This window comes from Triturus cristatus, chromosome 7, assembly GCF_964204655.1.
Source record: "Triturus cristatus chromosome 7, aTriCri1.1, whole genome shotgun sequence".
In the NCBI taxonomy this organism is placed as follows: domain Eukaryota; kingdom Metazoa; phylum Chordata; class Amphibia; order Caudata; family Salamandridae; genus Triturus; species Triturus cristatus.
Genome location: NC_140590.1, coordinates 232,467,677 through 232,493,491, shown reverse-complemented (window position 1 = coordinate 232,493,491; position 25,815 = coordinate 232,467,677). Strand labels below are relative to the sequence as shown.

The 25,815-nt window shown below is 46.6% G+C and overlaps 1 long non-coding RNA gene across 1 annotated transcript in view; it reads left to right on the top strand.

The window, feature by feature from the left end:
• Positions 1–24,089, top strand: part of LOC146809282 (uncharacterized) — a 98,465-nt gene extending 74,376 nt beyond the window's left edge. The window contains exon 3 of the long non-coding RNA XR_014965540.1: positions 23,052–24,089. This is a non-coding gene — a long non-coding RNA (uncharacterized LOC146809282). The remainder of the gene's footprint in view (positions 1–23,051) is intronic.
• The last annotated feature ends 1,726 nt before the right edge of the window (positions 24,090–25,815 follow it).

Sequence of the window (25,815 nt, the reverse complement as noted above, 5' to 3'; positions counted from 1 at the left end):
GCCGACACTTCCTGATTTTGACCGATTCGAACGTTGACAGACATGTAACCACCAATCAGAATTACGCTCACGCACGTTAAGGTGCGCGCACCGTGCACGCACGGTGCGTGCACATTGCGCGCCTATAGATAATTATGTACTTTTAACTGCAATTTTCTCAGGAACTACTGAACAGATTGACTCCATATATGCAAAAGGCACTCTTTGCCAAATTTCAAGTAATTCTGTTCAGCCGTTCGGGCTGTACCTTCGACTAAAGGTCCTATGGGAAAATGCATGGGGAAAACACATTTTGGGACCCCCCTGTTTTCTCAGCCCCCGCTTGATGAATCACCCCGAGACTTTTTGGGTAGGAGCTGAGCGGAGCGCCCCATTAGTTTTGAAAATTTCGCGAGTATTCGTCAACCGGCACCAAAGTTATTCAAAATAGAATTTTCAGATTTCCTATGGAAACTCGGTCCTAACTTTAACTATCTACTGGCAACCGCCAGTAGATAATATATACAAATAGATATTTGGTATAATTATATTTTTGGCATCGATATCTTTTTCAATATTTTTGTATTTACCGGTTTAAGTATAGGGAGTCAATATTTTTGCGTTCTATATCTTTCATCGATATTTTTTTTTATCTATATTTTTATAGTCGATAGTCTGTCAGTGAACCCTGGGCTGGCCTGATGGACAGCAGCTGATGTGCGCTCCCTGGCTGGTGGTGCCTCATACACCAAGACAGCACTATCAGGCAACAAACATAAAAAAAATGCTAAATATTGCACTCGCCGAGCCTTGCCAAGTATCCCAGGTCTATGCGTGACTAGCTACCCCAGCCAAAATGTTTTTTTCATTGAATTTTTAGGCTCGAGGTTTTGTTTATTCCATTATAAAAACCTCGCGGTGCCTGTCACCTTGTGCATGACAATGCACACAGTGCATTCCCAGCATTGTGGTGGGCGGTGCTCACAGCACCGCCCGCCACAATGCTGGGAATGGAGGATGCCACCACCACGGTGGCGGTGGCATCCTAATCGCCGGTGTAGGACTGCCGCACCACTGGCGGCTGGTCCCAGCACCGCTAGGGTGGCGGCCGGACAGAAGTCCGCCCGCCATCCTAATGGGCCTCTAAGAATTCTGAATGTGATCTAACTTTTCCCTTGACACAGTCGCAAGCAGCAGCTTTTTTGCCAATTCTACACAATAACAGCAAGAAGCATTTCACTTTTGACCAATGCTGTACACCATCGGCAACAAGGATTGACAATGTCAATATGTCACAAAGACTTGCAAATAAATATATGTACATTGCTGGGATTCAAACTTGGTTGCTGTGCTAAAAAATGATACATCTGCCCCACAGTTTAGGCGAGGAGCTTATCTGTTCATTGCACTTCACTACGATTCATATTAGAAACAAAAAAAAAAATTGAAATGAATTAGTTTAAATCCTTCTGATATAAATTCAATATCTACTTGTCCTATTTTGAGATTCTATTCCTCTGGTATAAGCCTGGTATTCAAAGCTGGGTTAAGCATCAAGGGAAATCATAAGTTCACCCTTCATCACTTTAAAAAGGCACTCCTGTCTTTTTTCCTATGTGATGTATTAAATTGGTGTAGGAACTTTGAACTTTGATACACTTTAGGCTCATTTGCGCAGAAACTTTGTACATTGATCTCATTACCTGTCGCTGTTATTGCCTGCAGGTACAAAAATGTGTAGCATATTCAATTGCTGAACTGAAAATGTGGAACTCAACATCACCTCTGTTTGAGGTTCTCACACAGCCCTCCCTGTTAAGAAGATGGTCTTGGCTAAGTTACCCTCAACTGACCTTAGGCAAACTTTCAAAATATACCCCATTTGGTCACCACAATTAGCTTAATTAGGACTACTGCAAGTTCTCAAAATAAAGATGCAAAACACACAATGACAGGAATGTTTTGGTTCAAGCTCCCAGGTTATTGACTTGTCCTGATTTATGGCAAGTGCAGTAAAGCTCTTGTTAAATCAACTTACTTCTAAGTCTTCATTTTCCATATGGCGCACTTTCCATGTTTGCATCCTATTTTAATTAATGTGTTGCCCTGAGGGCAGCTGCAAACTAATGCTGTCTTGAGAGCAGCACATTTAGTAAAATAGGGAGTGGCTGTTTCAAATCTGCTCCATCTTTCTCGGTGGCAGCCTGCCTGCACTTTTCGAAAGGATTAGAGATCCACCTGCAGGTGGGTGCAGTGAGTGACTTTAACTGCCTGCGAGGAGCAGTCTGGGCTATCCATAGGGCCCCCTTTAAACGCTCAAGAGCCTGCAGGAGGTGCACTGACACTGACCATTTTATGGTGGACTGTGAGTGTGTCTCTTAAGGGACCAGAGGCAAAGAGATTCTCTCATTTGTGTTGGCCTGTGAAAATGGAAGCACCTTTTCATGATAGCGCTAGTGGTACATGTGTACCAGCGATATCAGTATTACAGTAGGGGTCACACAAGCATCTGTGACCCCTTCTGTAATACACTTGTGTACTAGGGGCAAACAAAGCAGACTCACATGTCTGTTGCGCCCCCGGGGCACAATGTATAGTACAGCTCCTAGAGTTTCTTTTAGCTACTAAATATGATAGACTTTGTGGGGTATTGATAGACTTGTCAGCCAAAGGGTTATCTTCCCCCAAATGTTTTGCCTACTTACCTCCATTTTTGTGCTGAAATTCATTTGTTTTATCTTAGGACTCTGTGACCTTTGCCACTGCTAACCAATGCTAATCAGTGCTAAAGTGCTTGTTCTCATACCACTAAACATGGTTTGATAAACTTACACCTGATTAGCATATTTAGTTTGCTTATAAGCCACTTGTAGAGTGGTATACCATATACCCAAGGCCTGTAAATTAAATGCTACCAGCGGGCCTGTAGCACTTATTGTGCCACCCACTTCAGTAGCACCTTAAAACATGTCACAGGCCTGCCAGCACCACCTGAATGCAGTTTTAAACTGTTAATTTGACTTGGCAATCTAACTTCCTTGCTAAGCCTCAAACTCCCCTTTTATTGTACATGAGTCACCCCTAAGGTAGGCCCTAGGTAGGCCATAGGGCAGGATGCATTGTGATTAAGAAGATGGGCATGTATTCTTACGTTTATGTCCTGGCAGTGAAAAACTCCTAAATCCATTTTTCAGTACTTTGAGGCCTACCCCTCCCATAGAATAACATTGGATATTCTGTGGAGTACACTGGGTCTTGTGTATGTGTGACAGTGTGGATTACATGTTGGGGTTCTAGATTGTGAGAGGAGCTGGGTTGGTATGTAGAGAGAAGTAAGGAGAGTGTTGAATGGCCTTTTCCTGGGCTCGGTACTTCTATGACCTGTGCTGTATACTTATTCTTGCTATTGTGACTAAAGAGGCACTTATACTTCACATTGACAATGAGGAAAACTCAAGGAGTGGACAATGATATTACAAGGAAACCGACGATTACTGCAGGACTTCCAGAGACCGGGAGAACATTTTTCACATTCCAGTTGGGGTTTTATCCTGACACCAACAATGTGGACCTGAGGAGGCATGTTCATGTTTTGGTAACTGTGATCGGAGTGGGAAATGTATGCAGCGACAGTGTCTACACGGGGCTTGAGGCTACTTTGAATTGGATGGCCAGCACATAAGACCGTACGCTGAAGGCAGCTGCAATTCCTGTTGACTGCATGTGAAGAGGAGTGCTAGTGACAAAGCTGTTGTGGTTGCCTGAGCGTTTTGTCACAACTCACGGTCCGTGTGCTTAGTCTGGGCTACGTTGAACACACATAAGCACTTTCGTGAAGGGCTGCACTTATTTCAAATAAGCTATGTTTACTCACAGGCAACATCCCGCAATGATTCCTCGTGTAATGGCTTGTTCCTAGTTGTTCTTCGTTTGCCTTCCGGTGCTAACAGCGAATAGCACGCTTATTTGGTTATTTTGAGTGTCATTTAATGGAGTTGTCCTGTGCTAACAGCAATTGGCACGCTTTATTCAAGTATGTTTAGGGGGATATTTACAAGGACTTATCTCCGATTTATCTCCACCTTAACACATCAAAAGTGGGGATAGATTTAACACCCCATTTACAGGCTGGTGCAAACTGCAGACAACACCATTATTCCAGCGATAGCTGCCCCAAAATGTATCTCCACGGTGGACACCACCAACTAACCATAATGAGATGCAGAGTAGGCGTTCCTGTGCAAAAACACACGAAAAAACCACAACATCACTTTTACAACGAACTGCCAGATCTGCGATAAGCCACGGTAGTACCAGGGATTTAACACCAGCCTTTTGCTGGTGCTAAGCAGGACGACTACTCACAGCATGAAAGGGAGCCCAGCCAAGAGCCACACCTGAAGACCCACAGATGCCATGGAGACAATGATCATGCAGCTCCATACCCATGAGGGCCACAACACTCACCGCCACTACCCCCAGCCCCGCCTCGGTCCCCCCCGGACATGCACATAACGTGCACGACATAAGAGCCACAAAAAGCGCATGATAATGCACATGGCCCAAAAAAAACACATGTTTGGCCAGAAAACGAGAAACAGTCACACAGCACTGAAGTAACAACCAAAACACCAATGCGGGTCCATCAGGGACAATCTCGACATCACAGCCTGGAAAATAAAGTACAACATCAGGACGTGTGTCATGCGCACATCAAAGGAGCGAGACACAGAGAAACAGAGAAGGAAAGAAAGCCAGAGAGAGAAAGAGAGAGAAGGAAAGGAAGCGAGAGAGAGAGAGAAGGGAGAGAGAGTGAGAGAGAGAGAAGGAAAGGGAGGGAGAGAGAGAGAGAGACACCACCGCCCCTGTGCACCCAGGCCACCTGCTGCCACTGGTGTATGCACCAGTGGGCACACCACGTGCCAGTGCAAGCTCCAGGCCCGGGCACCGCCACCATGGCATGGTCCACATCATTTGAACCCGCCCGCGGCCCAGCAGGTCCCACACATGATGCTGAGTCCTGAGTCATCAATGGCAGAGACCAGATCAGTGCACACGTTATCATCGCAGGCTGCACACTGACTCCGCTATTTCGGTGCCACTAACCCTGTGCAACACCAGTCAGTGCCACCTGGTGGTAGGCCCGTGACGGCCGCAAGGCTTCAGGTGCCACTAGCCCTGTGCAACCCCAGTCAGCGCCACATGGTGGTAGGCCTGTGACGGCCGCAAGGCTTCGGGTGCCACTGACCCTGTGTGTAACAACTCATGGGCCCTTTATGATTGAGAACTGTAGAGCGTCTGTCATCCCATCGCCACCGGCAGAGGGGAATGTGATGTTGTCGGCCCCTTATATTTACGAGGTCACATGGCCTGTGACACCTGTGCTGGATGGGTGTGGTGTGTGTGCAAACCTGCCCTCAGGGAGTGGCAGTGACATGCTGACAACTAGACCAGTGACCTGCACACCACCAGCGAGTACGCCTGCGACAGGTAGCTCTGTGGGCCCCCTCCTTGGAGTGTAAGCTAAGGGGGCTCTGGGCGTTGTTCAGGCCATGTCCGGACAAGGAAGTGACTAATGCACGTGTCCCTGTTGTAGTGTCCACGGCACCCGAAACACAATAGGCAATGTAGCACACTGTGACTGGCATCCCACTAGATGAGCATCATTCACGTAAGGGGTTTCACTGTCCCTACATTCATCCACACATTCATACATGAATAATGAAAGACATGACACAGCAGGGTGTTACTGGATGTTTATTGCACAAGGTGAGTGCAGCGGAGTGTGTCGGGGGTCAGTAGAAGGTCATGGGGCTATGTGCGGCACCATGCAGAAATGAATGCTAGTGCCTCCTTCTGAACTCAAACCCATCCACGTCCTCGTCCTTGGATGTGTGCTCTGCCCCACCTGTGGGTGTTGCAGTACCGGCTGTGGCACTGTGTGGCAGTGACACATCAGGTGCCAGAGTGGACTGGCCTGCCACACGGTGAGGCACTGACACACCAGGGGGTGGAGATGTGGATGGTGTGGGGGCAGCAGCATTCATCAGCACCACGGCTTGTGGCAGCAATGCCATGATGAGGATCTGCAGGGTATGGTAGATCCCAGCTACATTTCGCTGATGTGCAGCGGTGGCTGCCATCCTTTCCGCCTCCATCTGCACCATGTCCTTCATGAGCCTCTGCATGTGTGCCAGCTCACAGCTGGGATCGCTGAAGCCACTCTGAGTGGACAGGTGTTCTACCCTCTGCGTCATGACTCCAGCGATGTCAGTCAGGGCTCATTGGAGACCATGGAGCGGGCCGTGGGTGTCCGGTAGGGACTGGAGCTGGTCCCTGATGGGACCTAGACACCCATGGATGGCATCCAGTTTGGTAGCTATGATATCGAACCCCACCCGCACCTGCTCAGCCGTCTCCCTCTGGCCCTCCAACACACGGCGTTGGAAGGCCATGTGTTGTTCCTGGGGGTCTTGGGAGACTGCCGGGCTATGGCTGCATCCTGCTGGGTGGATTGGGTAGGCGGTGGGGTCTCCTCGATGCAGCTGGGCTGCCCTGATCCTGGAGGTGAGTTGCGGATGATGTCAATGATGTCTTGGAGGGCTTGGGTGTCGATGCTGGGGGTGTCCTCCTCATCATCAGTGAAGAGTGGCTGGGACTGCTCTGCAGGAGGCGTTGACGGTGCCCCTGCAATGTGAAGGGGAGATGGTGTATTACAATGTGTTCACATGTATGTAGCCGCATGGTACATGTTGACATTCAGACAAGATGGCATTGTACATTGTGACAGTCTGTAGATCAGGGCCATGACCCAGAGTCATTGTGGGTGTGCACTGTGCTCTGCTTGATTGTGCATGTGTGCCATTGTTGCCATCTCCACCCGCCCCCCTAGTACCTGATGGTCACTCGCCCTGTTGTGGTTGTGTTGTGTCCTGTCGAGCAGTGTCCAGTCCCCCGACTCCAGCCACAGTCTCCACACTGATAACTGTCGACACCATCTCCTCCATGTCATCCAGCATGAGCTGTGGCGCTGGGTTCCCACCTCCAGTCTGCATTGCTGCCTTCTGGTTGGCTGCGAGTTAATCCTTGGTATTGCGCTTGATGTCAATCCATTGCCACTTGGCCTCGTCCATTGACCTCTTGTGCTCTCCGACGGCATTCACCTTGCCCATGATGTCCCGCCATATTCCATTTTTGGTGCCCAATGACACGTTGGAGGTGATGAACAGTTGTTGATGGTGTTCCATCACCTCCGTGACTAGGATCCTGTTTCCTGCGTACTGAACTTCATCTTCTTCTTCTTCTTGTCCTTGCCCTTCCCTGTCCCCGAGGTCCCAGGCTGGATGTCTGGGGTGCTTGTGGGGTTACGCTCAACCTCTGCGCCTGCTCCGGCTGCCTCCATGGTACTTGGGTGCTGGTCAGTTTGTGTTTGAGTGTTTTTTCAACTATTATAGTGATTTTTCCCGCCTGCCATGTATGTATTGTAGGCCTGGCACTGCTTATCACTGATTTCCCCATCGCACTTTGGCCCATCGCATGTTTTTTCACGTTGAGGTTTGTGTTTTTATCTCCATCGAGGTGGTTGTATCGCGGACATTGGCCGCGGTTTCGGCAGACTATCGCATGGTACGCCTTCTTGTGAATTCCACATTGACACAGGGTTATTTTACTGCGATAGGCTGCAATGTCTAAAGTTGCGTTTGCATTTTTTTTTTTTTTAGCACATGTTCTTGTGAATATCCCCCTTAGTGTATCCAGTTCTTCAGCTACTGACACGCTTAATAGTGTGCTAATTTCGTGTCAGTTTGCATTGATGTTTGGGAATGTTATATGATTACTAAAATGTTTCTTTCAGCTATTTAGTATATACTATTTGTACTCACTTGTTTAAACCGTTAGTTATTTTACCTGACTGAGTCATGATGCAAACAGTTACTCCACCTGCACATTTTCTAACGGAGCCTGGGGAGCCACCCTTGACGTAGAGATTATGGTTGAGTTCAATGCCTATTTAGGGGCTATTGATGGTCAGGATTTTTGCCCTGATAGGAAGAGAATTCTTTTGTACTGCTTTTTGGGGGTAGAAGAGGAAAATGTGTTTGATCACTTTCCAGAATTAAACCCAGCTGAAGATGATGGGATGGATGAGTTTCAGTATGCAGTGAACAGTCAAATTCTATTTGAGGGCAAAGTAAACTTGGTGATGTGCAGGCGTCCGTTTTTTACCAGGGTACAGGCACCATCTGAATCCATTGACACATACATAATTGCTTTGAAAATGTTGGCCTCCTACTGTGAGCTTGATAATTTTACTTCACAGCTTATTAGGGATCAACGTGTGGTGAGATGATATTCCAAGAAGATATAAGAGAGATTGTTAGCACGTAAGAATCCTACATTGGATGAAGCGGTTGACATATAAAAGAGTATTGAATCTTCTCATGAGGATTCAAAACGTTTGGCCACTGGTCCTCAGCAGGTTGCTAGTGTAAACTAGGCGACTGGCAAAGGTCACATCAATAAGGGTCAGCCATCTGGGAGTGTGCAGTCCGGTATCACACCTGCAATTAGAGGGCAAGGTATATCTAAATCTAAGACCTGGTAGAGAACCACCTGTCACTCTTGAGGGATGTTTTGTTATCGGCGGTGTGGTTTCCAAAGAGTCTGTCTATTGGTGTTCTGAATTTCCTAAGATATTCGCTGATGAGGTGGGTGAAATTAAGAACTTCAAACATGTTAGCATTTTGTACTGCAAATGTGCATTTGGAAGTTTTCAAATGTCTGTAGTCTAAGACTAGATGGTATGAATTGTCTGGTTTCATTACGGGAAACAAGGGGTTATTCATGGTTGTGGTGCAATATTCTATGACACCCTGGTATTCAAGTTGTTCTAGGATTTCCCTAACTTGCTTCTTAGCTTCATGTTTTATTGGATATTGTCTCTGGGCCTGAGGTACTGATTTTAATGGGATTTCGTAATGAGGTGACTCATCATCCCACCCAGAATGATTGCGGTACAGTGCAGGATCTGGCTCTAATGCCCGCTCCTGTACATATGAATGTTTAACTGATTCTGGAAAGAGGTCAGAAAAAGCAGGTAAAATTACCCTTTTTCCTAGCGGGTACTCCACTATGTGCTCAGGTGGCTAATCCTTTACATCCAAAATAATGCCATAACCATATGCCAGGTTCTCCCAAAGGAGAGTGTTGATAATTCTGGGTATGTCTCCTTCCATTTGGAGCGTTATTTTGTATAAATGATGTGGGACACTTACCCTTGCATTAGGTGTTTCCACCATGATATGCTCATTCAGCGCTACTACCACCAGTTAATCCATTAGGTTCTGGCTAGCTAATGTGACTTCTGTCTCCCTGTCCAGTATCTTCACTGCCTTTTCCCTGTTCAAAAGCAGAGTCCTCAGAAGCCTGGGCACATCTTATTTTACTCCCTGCTACCTTCTTCATTTTGAATTAAGGTTTGGAGTATTTTGTTTGTCCTCTTTAAGGATGTAGTTTGTAGGGCGATGTGTTTCCCTTTTTGGCTTCACGTGCTCTTCTGGTCTGCGCTCTGACTGTCGCCTTCTCTCCGAAAGTGTATCGAATGAATCTTGAAAGGAACAAGAGGAACATGTATCAGTATCCTGATACCTGTCAGGCTTTCTAATTTTATCATGGTTTCTTAAATTATATTTTTTGTTAGTGGATTCCTGCTGAGGAGACCCACCCCATCATTGTGTCTTATTTTCTTTATAGTCTCATTTCGTCTTGAAAGAATCATGTGCTTGCTTAAAGATATCCTTTTCAGAATGACTCTTAACCTGCAGTGTCCCAGTCCTGGCTCCCAAATTAACTCTGCATAGTTTAGCATATGTTTCTGCGATAATTTTAGGCAATTCCCGCTCCTGCTGTACAGGACTGAATTCCCTCTGGTGTTGGTGTATAGCCAATGCTGCTGCTTTCCCCTTTATGTTACTTAACATATTTGTTCAATCTGGCTTGATTTCTGTACTATCCAGAACAAAATTTGCTCCCGACTGGTGGGAACCTTTCCCATAACAGCATTCAGTGTTTGCGAGCTGATACACACAGCAGCCAATTGTGGTTGTGCAGCCTGAGCCGTCCGCGCATGGTTAACTGTCAGTGTTCGCATAATGTACTGCGTGAGGTTTCTGTGAATTTTTACTAGATCTTTGTACAGTGTTGTTATTTCTGCTGCATCTAAATTATCAAGATTAAATAGTATGTGGTGTATAAGTAGCTAGGAGGGGCCAAGTTGATCCTTCTTAACTGAGAGGATCAAGTTTCAAATTTTCTACGGTATGTGTGAGGGCACTTTTAAACCAATTCATTTGTTCTTGTTAAGTTACCGGAATTTCTATGTTCACATATGGAAAATATCCCTCTGGTGTATTATGTTCAATATAAGTGTGAAACAATTTTGTACGTTCATTCACAGCTGGGAACTTAACCCAAGAATAGAATACCTCTGTTTTGAATGCTTTGTGTGCCTCGACAACGAAGGTTATCACCCCACCCGTTGCCGGGAGGCCACAATGTAATAGTTTCATAGTGACTGCATGTCTGCAATTTTCTGTAATATTTAGAGCAACTACATCCTCTCCACCGGCTTCTCTGTTTACGGACATTGAGTGAAGAGATTAGGATCCTAGTAGATGAACACGATTAGCACAATGTTGGAAATCATTTCATCCTACAAGCTTGAATAATTTACAGCCAACACATAGGGTATACCTACTCAGCATAGGCAGATTTGTCCTGCCCACCACGTACATCTCCAGCTTAGAGGAGAGTAGGAGTCTGTGAGAAAAGGACAACTGAACTAATCAGATAGATAGTTAAATAAGAACCCAACCAACATTGGCGGCGCCATGTTGTGTAGCTCCCACTAATCAGTAAGAACTGCGTGTTTGTTGGGTAACATAAACTTTGGGTGAGGTGCCTAGACTGATTCTGGGCACCCCCGCAGGATATGATGGCCTAGAGACCAGCTAGGTCACAGTACCACCGCAAGCCCCTCTAAACTTACCAGGGAGTGAATGGTTTCTGGCAACCACTGAAAATGACAACCCTAACCCCTCAGGGTTCGTGGAAACAGATCAGGACCTTTCACTCAGTCACTCATGCTTACTTGTACTCAGAGAAATATACAGAATCCACAATGGGACGTTTTTAATATATTTATTGAACCAACGTTATTCTTGTATAGAATAGATGTGCTGCGATAATCAGTAGATGGTGACAGAGATTACAGGGACCAAAGGTTTAAATAGTAGATACAGTTCTACCATGGTGCTAAAACAGTGTATATATGCAGGCATATAAATAAGGCAGCAATCAGGCGTGCTCCTACTATGCAAACCCTACTATTAAAGTGTACCCAGAGTGTACGTAGGTGTAGAACCAAGAATCCCCCTAGGGATGATCCAACCCCATTACTTGGTGGGAGAGAATAAAGTACCCAGTCTTGGTCATTAACTGGACAACCACTTATGGAGATGTCAGGGACCCTTGGTGTGAGCTGAAGTGCCTTCTCTACTATGATATGCTCTTTTGTTTATAATAGAAAGCAGCCTTGCGCTGTATGTGTAGATTTGTGATGTTATGGATATGTAGATAGCCCTGTTGCCCCGTGGATGAAGAAAGAAATGACATTTGCACATACTGCATAGAAGGGCCTTGTACATAATGTTCGAGGCATTGTGATAATGTGTGAAGCTAGATGTGTAAACAAAGTAGTTTCAGAGAAACTAATCCAACATTGTCATGCATAGAAATATGTGCAAAAGGTCATGACAGAAAATGTTAATGGGAAAAATAGGACAATGCAAGAAATGAGCAGCTTTGCTACATGGGCCTAGCCAGGACACATACCAATGATATGTTAAGTAATTTTATACTTTGCTACACTATACTACCCTGTTTTATTCTACATAATGTGGTGTATGTTATGTTTTGTTATGTTATGTTTTCCGCAACCGCAAGCAAGAATATCAGGGACTGCTTGTGATAAAGAGCAAGGTCGCGCATTTTCTTCCTCGTTTTTGGCTGAAAACCTGTGATGCTTGGTAACTCCTGCCCCGGGTGTCTCTCCCTCTGGTTACCAGGCATCTCATACTCCGAACCAAAGTCTCAATATAGCAAAAGTTTCATTCTTAGTCGATATAATATTACTCCACTGACCTCATTAGTCTGGAAGACATAGGTGGCCATACCACACTTCCTATCTGTGGACTGGTGATCAGCATAGATTCCAGCACTGAGCATCATTAACTCATTGTTGGAAAGTGGATTATTGGTAGGGGTAAATGTACGTCTACCTCTGGCACTAAGGCCACTAAAGTAGGGCTCAGAATAGGTCTGAGAAAATTATTCCAAAGCTCAACCCTTGGTAGGTTGGCTGCAAGCAGGCAGGCTTAACTTCAGAGACAGGTTTGTAAAGAATTTAAAAACACAAATTCTGTAAATAATTAAGACACAACACACAATAAACATCCCACACCAATGTATAAAATTAGGACATGTTTTTATCTTTTAAATAACAGAAACAATCCACTGTAGGGAACCAGGGATACGAATGTATAAAGATTAAACACTGTCTAGTGCTTGGAAACCAATAGTGACACTTTTGGACACTTGGTCGCCTCTAGGCGGGACAAAGTCAAAATTTAAAGCTGACCACGATGGAGCCCTGGTCAGATAGACTAAGTGGGAGGCACCGGTCAAGATTTTACCTTCACATTTGAAAACTTTTCTAGAGGAGTTCTCACCATACGTTCCTGCAGCCTCCTCCAGCAGGCCGGATTCAGTGAGTGTTCAAAGTGTTCAAAATACAATCCAAGGGTCTGGAATCACCAAGATGGTCCTTGAAAGTTTGGGCCACAATTCTAACAACGCACCTGGACAACACCCTTAAAGTTCCACTGGATGCACTCTAGGCAGGGGAATCTTGGTGGAGTTGATGCAGGTGATCGCTGTTAACCCGTAGCTTGCAGGGAGAGCACTCTTTATTTCTCTTGAAACAAGGTACATCCAAATGGCTGTAGTTCCAGATAAGGCAGCAGGCGCAGGTGTCAGAGTGCAGGGCCTGATGGTGCAAATTAAGTTTCCTGATTGGAAGTCCTTCTTCTTCTCTCAGTTTCAAGCAGCAGAGCAGAGAGGCTCTGCCCCTCTCAGCTACTTATTCTAGGTTCTCTGGGTCAAGCAGGAGGGCACTCCTGTCCAATGAGGTGCAGTGCAACACCCCAGAGTATGACCACATAATCCAAAGTGTGGCACTATATTCTCCCAGAGACCAACATTTCCCCAAAATTTGATTTGGTTGATTTTCCAGTAGAGAGAGAAGAACTAACTAAACCAGCCTACAGGATGGCTCATCTACATAGTCTTCCTCGCCATTTGCATCTGCAAATTCCTTCTTTAAGCCTGCCATTTGGATGGGGACAGAAGTTAGAGGTGTAAATGAAACTGGTTTCTCCAGCCTCTTCCCTTCTTCCTTTGAAGAACATTATTTACTATCCCTTCCCTGGCTCTAGCATTCCTATGCCCAGGGCCTTCTCTTCCCAAAAGGAATCCCTAACCCAAGGAGCCATTTATCACCTCTTCAAAGCAGCCTCCTAAACAACTGAACTCTGGCCAATCAGGTCAGAGCACTAGAAGGCTGCATTTCGGCCTACACAGAAGAAAGTCTTATAACTTCTTGTCTATATATTTTGGGAGAAACTCAACAATAGCATTTGATGGATTTATCAATACCATTCTACTGAGTTCTTGAATTACATATTCATGACACCCCTATCTTTAGTTATTAATCCATAACATCTTGCCTTGTTAGCCTATGTGGCTGGGAATCTGCAATGAGGAAAATGAACTGGGCAATTTCTCCACCACCAGGGCTTATAAACATATTTCATAAGGACCATGTCTGTATCTACAGGAGCCCCCACCCTGGAACAACTAGGGGAGACTTTAGGGGTTCTGCATATGTACAAATATTGCAGATCCAAACTCCACAGTGCTCCTAGTGTGAAAGTAGATTTTGGGAAGCACTGTACTACAATGTGGGGAGTGAAACATGAAATGTGACTAAACCCAAGGCATATACAACTTATTTTATAATGGTCCTCCTTATAAATAGCTGATACCCCACACCTGGGACCCCTAGGGGAGACCCTGGGGGTTATTAATATGCCAAAATATTGTAGTGTATTAATTTTTAAGCGCCCCAAACAAAAAAGTCGCGTTTGGGCACAATTTTAAATGCGGTCCTGCAATATAGGGCTGCTTTTAAACTGACCTCCGGCTTCAGCAGTGCGCAAATGCAAGTGCAGAAAAGCTGCTGGCCTTTAAACTGCCATGCCCTATTACATGCTGGGGTCTTAAATGTAGTGTTAACCCCCCTGCCCTATTATGTACAAGGGCCTTATATAGGTGGTCATGCCAATCATAGGGGTACCATAAACCATAGCGTACCTTAGCGTATGTAGGTGTTTTAATTGCATTCTAAGGGGCATATTTAAGAGGAAGTGGCGGAGTGCAGCGTTAGTCACCATGGCTTAACGCCGTGCTCCCCCACTTCCAAAATGCAGGGCTGCACCATATTTACAAGGATACGTTGCAGCCCTGCGGTTCCCCCTTCACTGACACTAATGTTAGCTGCCTAGCACCAATGCTGGCACCCTTGCACCATTGTGCTAGGGTGCCTGTGTTGTAGGTGTCCCTTCCTACACATAATCTGAAATTACATTTAATGCAGCACACATAGAAGTTGCAAAATGGCATTTATTTTTATCAGTTGTTTATGTGCTGGAAGTGTCACCTTCCGACACATAAACAATCAATGGCCTTTTGCTGTTTCTATGTGTGCTGCACAATGGAGCACACATAGGAACAGCAAAAACGAGGAGAAATTAAACATTTCTCCTCGTAATGAAACATTTCTCCTTGTTGCATCTGTTTAAGACCAGGTTTTTCCTTTTCTTAATTTTAGCGCTGCCCCATATTTATGCTGCCCTTGTAAATATGGGTCAGCATCAAAATCAATGGGTGTTGCGGTGCAACGCCCAGCGCAACACCCATTGGCCACCCCTCTCATGCTAAGTATAGCTTGAAAAGGGGTCTTATTCACAAGACGGCATTAAGCTACATTAAGTGACTTAATGCTCCCTTGTGAATAAGGCAAAGCCCCTATCGCCACCACAATGTCACTTTTATCGACGTTCTGGTGATGTGAGGGCCTTAGCCTTATTTACACAAGGCAGCGTTAAGCTACTTAATGTGGCTTAACGCTGCCTTGTAAATAAGGCTCCCTTTCACGCTATGGTTAGTGTGAAAGGGGTGGGCAGTGGGTGTTGCGGTGGGCATTCCACCACAACACTCATTGATTTTGACGAAAAGCAGCGTACACAGGAGGCAGCGCCAAAATTAAGACCCGGTAAAACCTGGTCTTAAGTTGGCGAAACAAGGAGAAAGGCATTATTTCTCCTTGTTTTTGCTTTTTCCATGTGTGCTGCCTTGTGCAGCACACATGAAAAAAGCAAAATGCCATGGATTGTTTATGTACAGGAAGGTCGACCTTTAAAAAATGCCATTTTGTGACTTTCATGTGGGCTACATTAAGCAGCACACATGAAAGTCGCAAAATGGCATTTCAGGATTGTTTATGTGTAGGAAGGGATACCTTCCTACACGTAAACAACAATCCCCTGCATGCAGACACCCTTGCACTATGGTGCTAGGGTGCCTGCATCAACGCTACACTGCTAAGTGTAGCGCCATCGCAGGGGGAAATGCAAGGCTGCACCATATCGTTGTAAATATGATGCAGCCTTATGATTCAGAAGTGGCGGAGTGAGGCGTTAAGTCATGACAGCTAACGCCTCACTCCACCACTTCTATTATACATATCCCCCTAAGTGTCTTTTTAGCATAGCACTGGCCCTGGGCCTGGTTAGGCAGAGCCCAGGAACGGTCAGAGTCAGCTACCATCAATACCTGTCAGCAAAAAGAATGTGGGGTGCCCAGGGCACAAGGATGACTTTGCAATACTCATTCATCAATGTTGTTGGCTTGTTTAATATCTATTCACAGGGCCGGCTTAAGCGCTGGTGGCAATGGTGTGCCAGTCTTTTTTGGAACCCATCCAATGACCTCCTTCTACACAATTTCCATCACTACGACCCTTCAACAGTGCTCTCATCTCTCTATAGCCCCTGTCTGACTTGCATTTCATTTTTTTTATATAGCTACTCATAGTGCACTCACACTTTTCTCCTGTTATCTGGTATAGGTTCTCCCTGCGCTACTTCATGGTGAGACAAAAATGGCACTAGACAAAACTCCTATCTCACTCCAGCAAGAACATTAATCACCAGAGTTATCTTGACATTTTTCTTGTTTCCTGAAAACTGCTTGGCACACAAGGAACTCTGCAACGCATTGCTTTTAACCAATACTTTATCCCCTCGTCACCCCCTCGAGGTCAGCGCCGGGAGAGCCTGCACCAATCGCAAAGCCCTAAAGCCGGCCCTGTGTGTCTATGATACCATATAAGCCAACATGATTGCTGAATGTATATGGATTTTATTTAAAGAATGCTTCACTAAAATAGGTTTGACTGAAGCATCTTTTAAATTTATATTAACTTAACAATTGCATGTGTTTCTCAAAAGCTTAAGCTTGAACGTGACAGATGATCGAAAGTTGTTTATGCCTGTGCTTTGCTCTGCTGTTGAATTGGATGTGTCTTTTGCAGCCTTTTAAGCTAGCAGGGAAAGTGGTGCAAACTAACTGGGTTAGTTCAATCAAGCCACGCTTTAAAAAGAAATCCAAACAAAGGAACCCATAATTTCAGTGATGAAATCGTTGTTGTTAGTCAAGCCAAACACAAGCACTTTCCTGTTGCCATAGGTGGTTTTAGTTTACATACAATTTAAATTTAAAAAAACGAGCTGCCACTGACTCAGGGCAAGATTCACAAAAATAGTAGTACCTCCCCTCATACATTCTTGCCTTTATTAAAACACCTTCTCCTACACCCCCACAGGGTTGGGGTTCTCCATTCCTCCTCCCACTCATGAAGGCAATTGCTCCATCACTTTGCTGGAGACATCCTCAACCATTTCCAGGGTGTAGTTTAACCCTTTCGATGCGCATGATGGAGCGGTTTCGTCATGCGCATCGGTCGCGCTGTGCGGATGACGGAACCGCTCCGTCACGGCCCCGCCCGCGCAACGAACCTTCAGCACGGCGCGGTAATCCGCGCCGCGCTGAAGGGGTTAATTCCAATACACGTAAAGCTTGTAAACTGTTGCAAAATCTCAAGGCAAACCACTCTTTGAGCTTTCCACTTCCTTCCTCTTGTGTAGGGTTCACTACTGCCGAATCGTATGCAGTTGTGGAGTACATTTATGCTGGTGTAAACTATTTACAGTTGAAAGGCAAAACACGTTCTACGCACAATATTATTACAAATTTGGTTATTTACGTATAGTTAGGATTAACTTCATGCATATTGCAAAGCAAATTCACCATGTGTGGTGTGTAATTGCACGTTAATACTATTTACTTTTTAAAATTAGTATGTATTACAGGGGTACTCAATGCAAGCGGGTTTCTTTTTGTGAATCCCTGCTCCATCAATTCCCCTCTCTGATGGCTTTTGAAGCCACCATAAATACTTACCATACCGAGTGCCACCTTTCATTTTATCTAAAGTATAGTATCTTTCTCTCCTTTCATTGCAATCTCATTTAGTCTTTTCATCATATCATAATATTCTTCATTTATTTCTTCAAGTTCTATCTCATCTCTTTTTCTCTTTACTCCTCTCCTTTTATTCTTTTTATCTGATAAGATTTTTTTTCCTTTCATGCACTTACAGCATTTATACAACGTTACTAAATTATTATTGCTATTGAAAGTACTGGCATCACTATCTTTCCCAAAAGGTTGAAAACTAATTTCTCACAGCTGTAATACTCTTAATAAGTCTCTCCCAAACACCGTTAGCCTCCAGTTGCGTTAAGTTTTTATGAAACCTTGTTATATTTCTAATAAATCCTTCTACCCCTTTACTTTTATCAGGGCTATAGGTACAACAGTGTTGAATTTTTAACGTTCCACATACTCTACCCTCCTTTGCCAAGATAATGTCAAGGGAAAGTCTATTTTGCAAAACCATTGATCTTATTGCCACCATTTTGGTATCAATCATTAAAAGTCCACCAGTAGTATCTGTTGATAAAAATCAACCACTGTAGACATTTTTCAAATGTTATGTGAATTTAGAACTACCCCAACTGAGGGTATTAGTACAGAAAATAAATCACCTATTATTTCAGAAAAACTTGCTCTCTTACTACGTGTTAATCCTTGCTTTATTTCATTGACACTATGATCTCTTTGGTCTATATGATAGACCTCTGGAAAGACAATCCCAAAGTAACAACTCCCATACCAGTGGGCAGGTAACCTGTAATAGGCTTTCCTTCCACATACATAATATATCCCAGGAAAGACTGGATCAGTTCCACCCTTTAATCCCCAACCTCCAGTAATTTGGTAAGTATGCTCACATTCACTAGTGCCAATAAAATAATTGTTGTAGTTGGTTTTTGCTCTTAACAAACATAAGTTTCCCTTCTGTGACCAGTCCAGGGACATTGCAGCATAAGTTTCACTCTTTTCATAATTTCCCTCTCTAAATGCCCAAGGTGGTTCCTGTGTTTTTTGCTTAACAGCTTTCCTCTGGAAACTTTCTCTTCTTTGTTCTACCATGTCCAAAAACAGTCTTTCTTCATAATGTAATCCGCAAGTCAAATTATTTTTATATAGATCTAATGGTTTAGTAATATGGAAAAATTCACCCATATAACATGCATGTTTTCCACTTTCTACCTTGTTTAGTTCTCTTATAATTGGTACTTTAGAAAATATTAGGGGGTCAGTTAGGATGGCGGTCGGAAACCCATCCCGACCGCCATGGTAGCGGGAAAAGACTGGCCTCAGGGCCAGCGGGAAAAACGCCGGTCAGATTATGATAAACCGCCAAAATATTCCGACTGCGGCGGTAGGAGGCACCGAAAAACCGCCCGTAACCGGTGGAGCTGGTGAAAATCTGATTGCGACGGTCGTATTCGCAGTGGGAAATATACAAACCGCCACCAGGCATGCAGAGTAACCGCCCGTGACATCAAGATATTCCCGATTCCACAGCGGTACTTCCCGCTGTATCCGACCGCCGTGGTCGCGAACAGTGATGAATGTGACAGCCGGCGGAAGGGCTGCAGCATAGCCATCGTTGCGGAGGATCCGTGAAAAAATGGCGGCCGATGAATAAAACACACAATAAGCCCACCAAATGCAGACAGGGAAGTAGGCCTGTCCCCCAATTAACCTAAAACTGCACAATGACATCCCCCATGGCAAATTCAAACCAACAAATCACAGGACAACCCACACAACACACCTGACTGCAATACACTAACTTACCACACCCACATAGCTGAGCATAAAACCAGCCCCTTCCCTGACCACAATCCTTTGCAATACCCCTCAACTGAAGGACCCAACACCAGAGAACAAAGAAGAGGCAAACCTACACACATCACACCACCACCACAAAACACACACACACCACCTACACCACCCTCACAACTGCACCCCAAAACATCAGCACAGCACACACCATGGCACCACAAAAAATGCCAAAATTCACAGAAACAGAGCTGGCAGTCATGGTAGATGAGATAATCAGAGTTGAAACTCAACTCTATGGTAACATGGTCCAACAGACACCATTAGCCACCAGAACCCAAATGTGGGTGAGGATAGTGAACCAGGTTAATGCAGTAGGGACCACCCCCCGCAACAAGTGGGAAATACAGATGTGGTGGCATGACCTGAAGAGCGTGGTCAAGAAGAAGAGGGCCAAGAACCGTGAATTGGCTCAGAGGACTAGCGGAGGCCCTCCCATTCCACCTAAACCATTCTCTGAGTGGGAGGAGAAGGTGCTTGCCACACTGCAACCAGGGAGTCTTGAAGGAATACCCGGGGGAGTGGAAGCTGGTAAGTACTAACAAACGTATACCATTGCATTGCTATGGACTGTCCTGCACAACTACAAACCTACACCTCCTAGGCCCAAGTCCATTGTTTTGCCCACCAATACCCAAAACAGGTCACACAGATGTAACCTCCACTCAACCTGATACACCACAAAGGTACCCAACACCAACTGTGTTGTATGTGTCCAGACAATAGGCACTACAACTCCCACCAGGCTCCCCTGTCCCACCCCTCAGCAGGATGGAGCACTCCACCCCCCCAGAAACATGTGTTAGCCATTGCATTGTTCACCTTCACCTAACAGGTAGGTAGCCATCTTCCCAGGGAGGGGGAATGTGTCTTGGGAGACAGCACTACAACTCCCAGCACGGCCCCCTGTCCCATCCCTCAGCAGGATGGAGCACTCCACCCCACCCAGAAGCACGTGTTAGCCATTGCATTGTTCACCTTCACCTAACAGGTAGGTAGCCATCTTCCCTGGGAGGGGGAATGTGTCTTGGAAGACAGCACTACAACTCCCACCAGGGCCCCCTGTCCCACCCCTCAGCAGGCTGGAGCACTCCACCCCCCCCAGAAGCATGTGTTAGCCATTGCATTGTTCACCTTCACCTAACAGGTAGGTAGCCATCTTCCCATGGAGGGGGAATGTGTCTTGGGAGACAGCACTACAACTCCCACCAGGGCCCCCTGTCCCATCTCTCAGTAGGATGGAGCATTCCACCCCACCCAGAAGGACATGTTAGCCATTGCATTGTTCACCTTCACCTAACAGGTAGGTAGCCATCTTCCAAGGGAGGGGGAATGTGTCTTGGGAGACAGCACTACAACTCCCAGCAGGGCCCCCGGTCCCATCCCTCACCAGGAAGGAGCACTCCACCCCACCCAGAAGCACGTGTTAATCATTGCATTGTTCACCTTCACCTAACAGGTAGGTAGCTATCTTCCCAGGGAGGACTGTTTGGGTGCGCGAGACAGCACTACAACTCCCACCAGGGCCCCCTGTCCCACCCCTCAGCAGGACGGAGCATTCCACCCCCCCTGAAGCATGTGTTAGCCATTGCATTGTTCACCTTCACCTAACAGGTAGGTAGCCATCTTCCTAGGGAGGGGGAATGTGTCTTGGGAGACAGCACTACAACTCCCAGCACGGCCCCCTGTCCCATCCCTCAGCAGGATGGAGCACTCCACCCCACCCAGAAGCACGTGTTAGCCATTGCATTGTTCACCTTCACCTAACAGGTAGGTAGCCATCTTCCCTGGGAGGGGGAATGTGTCTTGGAAGACAGCACTACAACTCCCACCAGGGCCCCCTGTCCCACCCCTCAGCAGGCTGGAGCACTCCACCCCCCCCAGAAGCATGTGTTAGCCATTGCATTGTTCACCTTCACCTAACAGGTAGGTAGCCATCTTCCCATGGAGGGGGAATGTGTCTTGGGAGACAGCACTACAACTCCCACCAGGGCCCCCTGTCCCATCTCTCAGTAGGATGGAGCATTCCACCCCACCCAGAAGGACATGTTAGCCATTGCATTGTTCACCTTCACCTAACAGGTAGGTAGCCATCTTCCAAGGGAGGGGGAATGTGTCTTGGGAGACAGCACTACAACTCCCAGCAGGGCCCCCGGTCCCATCCCTCACCAGGAAGGAGCACTCCACCCCACCCAGAAGCACGTGTTAATCATTGCATTGTTCACCTTCACCTAACAGGTAGGTAGCTATCTTCCCAGGGAGGACTGTTTGGGTGCGCGAGACAGCACTACAACTCCCACCAGGGCCCCCTGTCCCACCCCTCAGCAGGACGGAGCATTCCACCCCCCCTGAAGCATGTGTTAGCCATTGCATTGTTCACCTTCACCTAACAGATAGGTAGCCATCTTCCCAGGGAGGGGGAATGTGTCTTGGGAGATAGCACTACAACTCCCACCAGGGCCCCCTGTCCCATCCCTCAGCAGGATGGAACACTCCAACCCACCCAGAAGCATGTGTTAGCCATTGCATTGTTCACCTTCACCTAACAGGTAGGTATCCATCTTCCCAGGGAGGGGAATGTGTCTTGAGAGACAGCACTCCAACTCCCACCAGGGCCCCCTGTCCCACCCCTCAGCAGGATGGAGCACTCCACTCCCCAGAAGCATTTGTTAGCCATTGCATTGTTCACCTTCATCACAAGGTGGGTAGCCCTCTTCCCAGGGAGGGGGAATGTGTCTTAGGAGACAGCAGTACAACTCCCACCAGGGCCCCCTGTCCCACCCCTCAGCAGGATGGAGCACTCCACCCCCCCCTTAGCATGTGTCTGAAAGCCACCACAAAAAGGAAAACTGGACAGGTAACTGGACAGTGCATGCACCCCACCATCCCTCACCAAAAGCATTGAGCCATATGACAACACAAGGCCCAAAACCACACCAATATAGAACCTAAAAATATATCTATTGAAAGTCTGCAGACAGCTAAGCATACGTAACTGTGACAGGAACAGAACTGTGACTCACCAAAAATTATGTGTAAGCAAATCGGGGACCACACATGCACCGCCCCAAATGTCATCTGTAACTTCCAGGGGTGCTGAGCATGAAGAACCATGGGAAAACTAAACAAGCATGGTTTGTTGTATAAAAAAGTACAAGCACAGGACATGGCAACGGTATGCATGAGATGACAATGGCTAGTTCATGCGCACATGTAATGTCTGCCAGGCAGAGTAATCAGCAAAGATGCTTCACATCAAGTTGTAGTAATGCCAGTTCTCAGATGACAAACTTTCATTGTATTCACAAATCCTACACATGGGGCATGGTATCCAATAACATGTCACATCCTGGAAAATAATGAATGTACCTCCACATCATGGCAGGACGCACATCACTGTGCGGACATACAATGTGTGAAATACTTAACTGTGTGTAGCATAACATGTAAATAAGAGACATCAAACACAGCAAGTTTGAGGGGTGTGAGTCAATGACCATCTACCCTCTGTCCCACAGGTGACCAACAACTGACTGCAGAGGACGACAACCTCAACCTGCAGAGCCAGTCTCCTCCCCAGAACATGGACACTCTGATGCAGACTCCCAGGATACTGAGGATGTGGAGGACCAAGCCGGCCCATCTGGTGTGCCAGGGCGCAATCTGTCCCAGACCCCCACTGCCCCCCCCCCTAAGCAACAACATCAACGCTGAGCCATGCTGGAACAACCTGTGCCACCACCACCACTACCACTGCTGCCTGCAACACTCGCCCTACCCCAGAGGACAACCAGCCCACCCAAACAACTGCGGAGGTCAGGGAGAGTAGGCGGGTGCCCACAGTGGTGAGGCAACAGGACCGTGACAGCAGGCCAGGTGGGAGGCAGAGGGGTACTCGAAGCCAACAGGACCCTGGGACCGAATCCCTGGCACACATCAACATAGTTGTTGGGGTCTATGAACAGGCCCAGGGACAATTGGTGCAGGCTCAGCAAGATGCCCATGACCAACAACAGATGCTGCGGTCTATAGACCACCGCATGGGCCAACTTGTGGACCGCATGGGCCAAATTGTGGACCTCTTGGGCCAGCTAGTGGCGGTACTGAGGGACAGGCCTGCGGCACGACCAACACCTCCACCTCCCTTTGGTGGCCCAGAGGATGACAATTCCACATCCTCCCCTGCGGACACGGAGAGGGGGGACTCCTCAGACCCCACTGTCCCTGCTCCTGTGTCCCCCCCTGCCAAGAGATCAAGGGGCCGTTCAAAGAAATCCTTGAGAGCATCCCGTGGCAAAGCACCTGCCAAACGCCAGTCTAGGAGCCAGCCACGATAGCACCCCTCTTCACCCTGCCATTGAATTTGTAACCTATCCTCACCCACACTGCCGTTGAAATGTCATGTGTCTGTTGGACTGTGTCACCATAACAATGTGGTGTTCACTCGATTGTCTCATCTACCATCCCTGCCAAATCATTGATTCATCATTCACATGTATGTAAATATCCACTTCTCTGTCACAGATACCCATTGTAAATAAACACTAATCACGCATCAATGTAGTTGTCTCTGCTCCATGTTTATCACAGTATGTAAAATGTTAGCCATGATTACAATGTCACAGGAGCAGGGATTCTCTGCAGGCAAGGAGAGGCTGAAGGGACCTAGGAAAACACAACAGAACATTAGTCGCTACTCAGTTGATGGCCTGTCAATCATCACACAACACTTGTCATCAAGGTACTACAATCTGCACACATTACAATGGGAAACAGTACCAACATAGACATCAAGTAGCTGTGCCAAACTACCCTGTTCCCAAAACATCTGCAGCCAGCACTGACTCAACAACCTGCTGCAGTCACAAAGCTCACATAGCCCTATTCACCAAACACAACATCAGCAGACAACGGCCACGTTGTACATTGTCACTCACCTTCAAGTGAAGTAGTTGTTGATGAGCTGCTGACGCTGCTCGACACCTTTCTCCTCTCCACTATCCTCGTCACTCGACATTTGGGGGTTTGCAGGTGGGGGCTGTGGCTGGTCATCATCATCCAGGATCAAGGGGATTCCCTCCCGCAAGGCCTGGTTGTGTAGCATGCAGCATGCTGCCACTATCTGACACACCTTTACGGGTGAGTACTGCAGAGAACCTCCGGTCCTGTCGATGCAGCGAAATCTTGATTTCAGGAGTCCAAATGTAACTCAACCACCTGACATGTCCACCCATGGGCATTGTTTTAGCGGACTTCAGCTGGTGTCTTGGGATTGCGTAGTGGGCTCAGCAACCAAGGGCCGTTGGGATATGCAGAGTCACCTAAGTGTGAAATACACATACAGATTGAGTGTCTGAAATGTGGCCGAGGACAGCATAGCACACAAATAGCACACAACTTGAGTCTTTGTACTCACCCACAATCCATGCCTGCTCCGGAAGCAGATTGGCCATCAGCTGGGGCACAATGCTGTTGCGCAGAATGTATGAATCGTGAGCTGATCCTGGAAACCTGGCACAGACGTGTGAGATGACCCTATCGGCCAGGCACACCACCAGCACATTGGTGGAACCAGGCCAACATGTTTGCAGTCTATTGCACCAACCACATTAGGGATGTGGCCAAGTGCATAAAATGCGCCCTTTACATCCACCAATTCCTGCCTCCTGGGGAAATGTATGAATCGGTCCTTGTGTTGCATCATAGCCACCAGGACATCCCGTAGCACCATGCTGTATGTTGGTTGGGACATTCCCCCTGCAATGCCCACAGTGTTCTGGAATGACCCAGTCGCCAGGAAATGCAGGAATGCCATCATCTTCACCGTTGCTGTGAGTGCTGTTGGATAGATCCTGCGAGGATGCAGGTGTGGCTCCAACATTGCACATAGGATTTGTAGGTTTGCCCTGTCCATACAGAATCGCCGTATAATGTCGTTATGCTCCATGTCAACCAGCAGGGTGAATGGACGATACACATTAGGTCGCCTCCTAGGTGACATGAAGGGGACACGTCATTGCAATACACAATTAGATGTGCACAAAATTGCAAAGTTCTTCCTGTCACAGGAACAACATTGTCTGGCATCACTGAACGCGTAGAGCGCAAGTTAGATGTTGTGCCACCTTGAGACGGAATAGACGTACACCAGTACTGTATTTGCACAGTGAGTAGAAACAATACAGGAACTGTGTCTGTGAATGCTAATAGTTACATTTCCAGCTGTTGTGCACCCAGCCCTAAGAGTACATGATACAGGACATGTGGGAAGCAGAGACACTG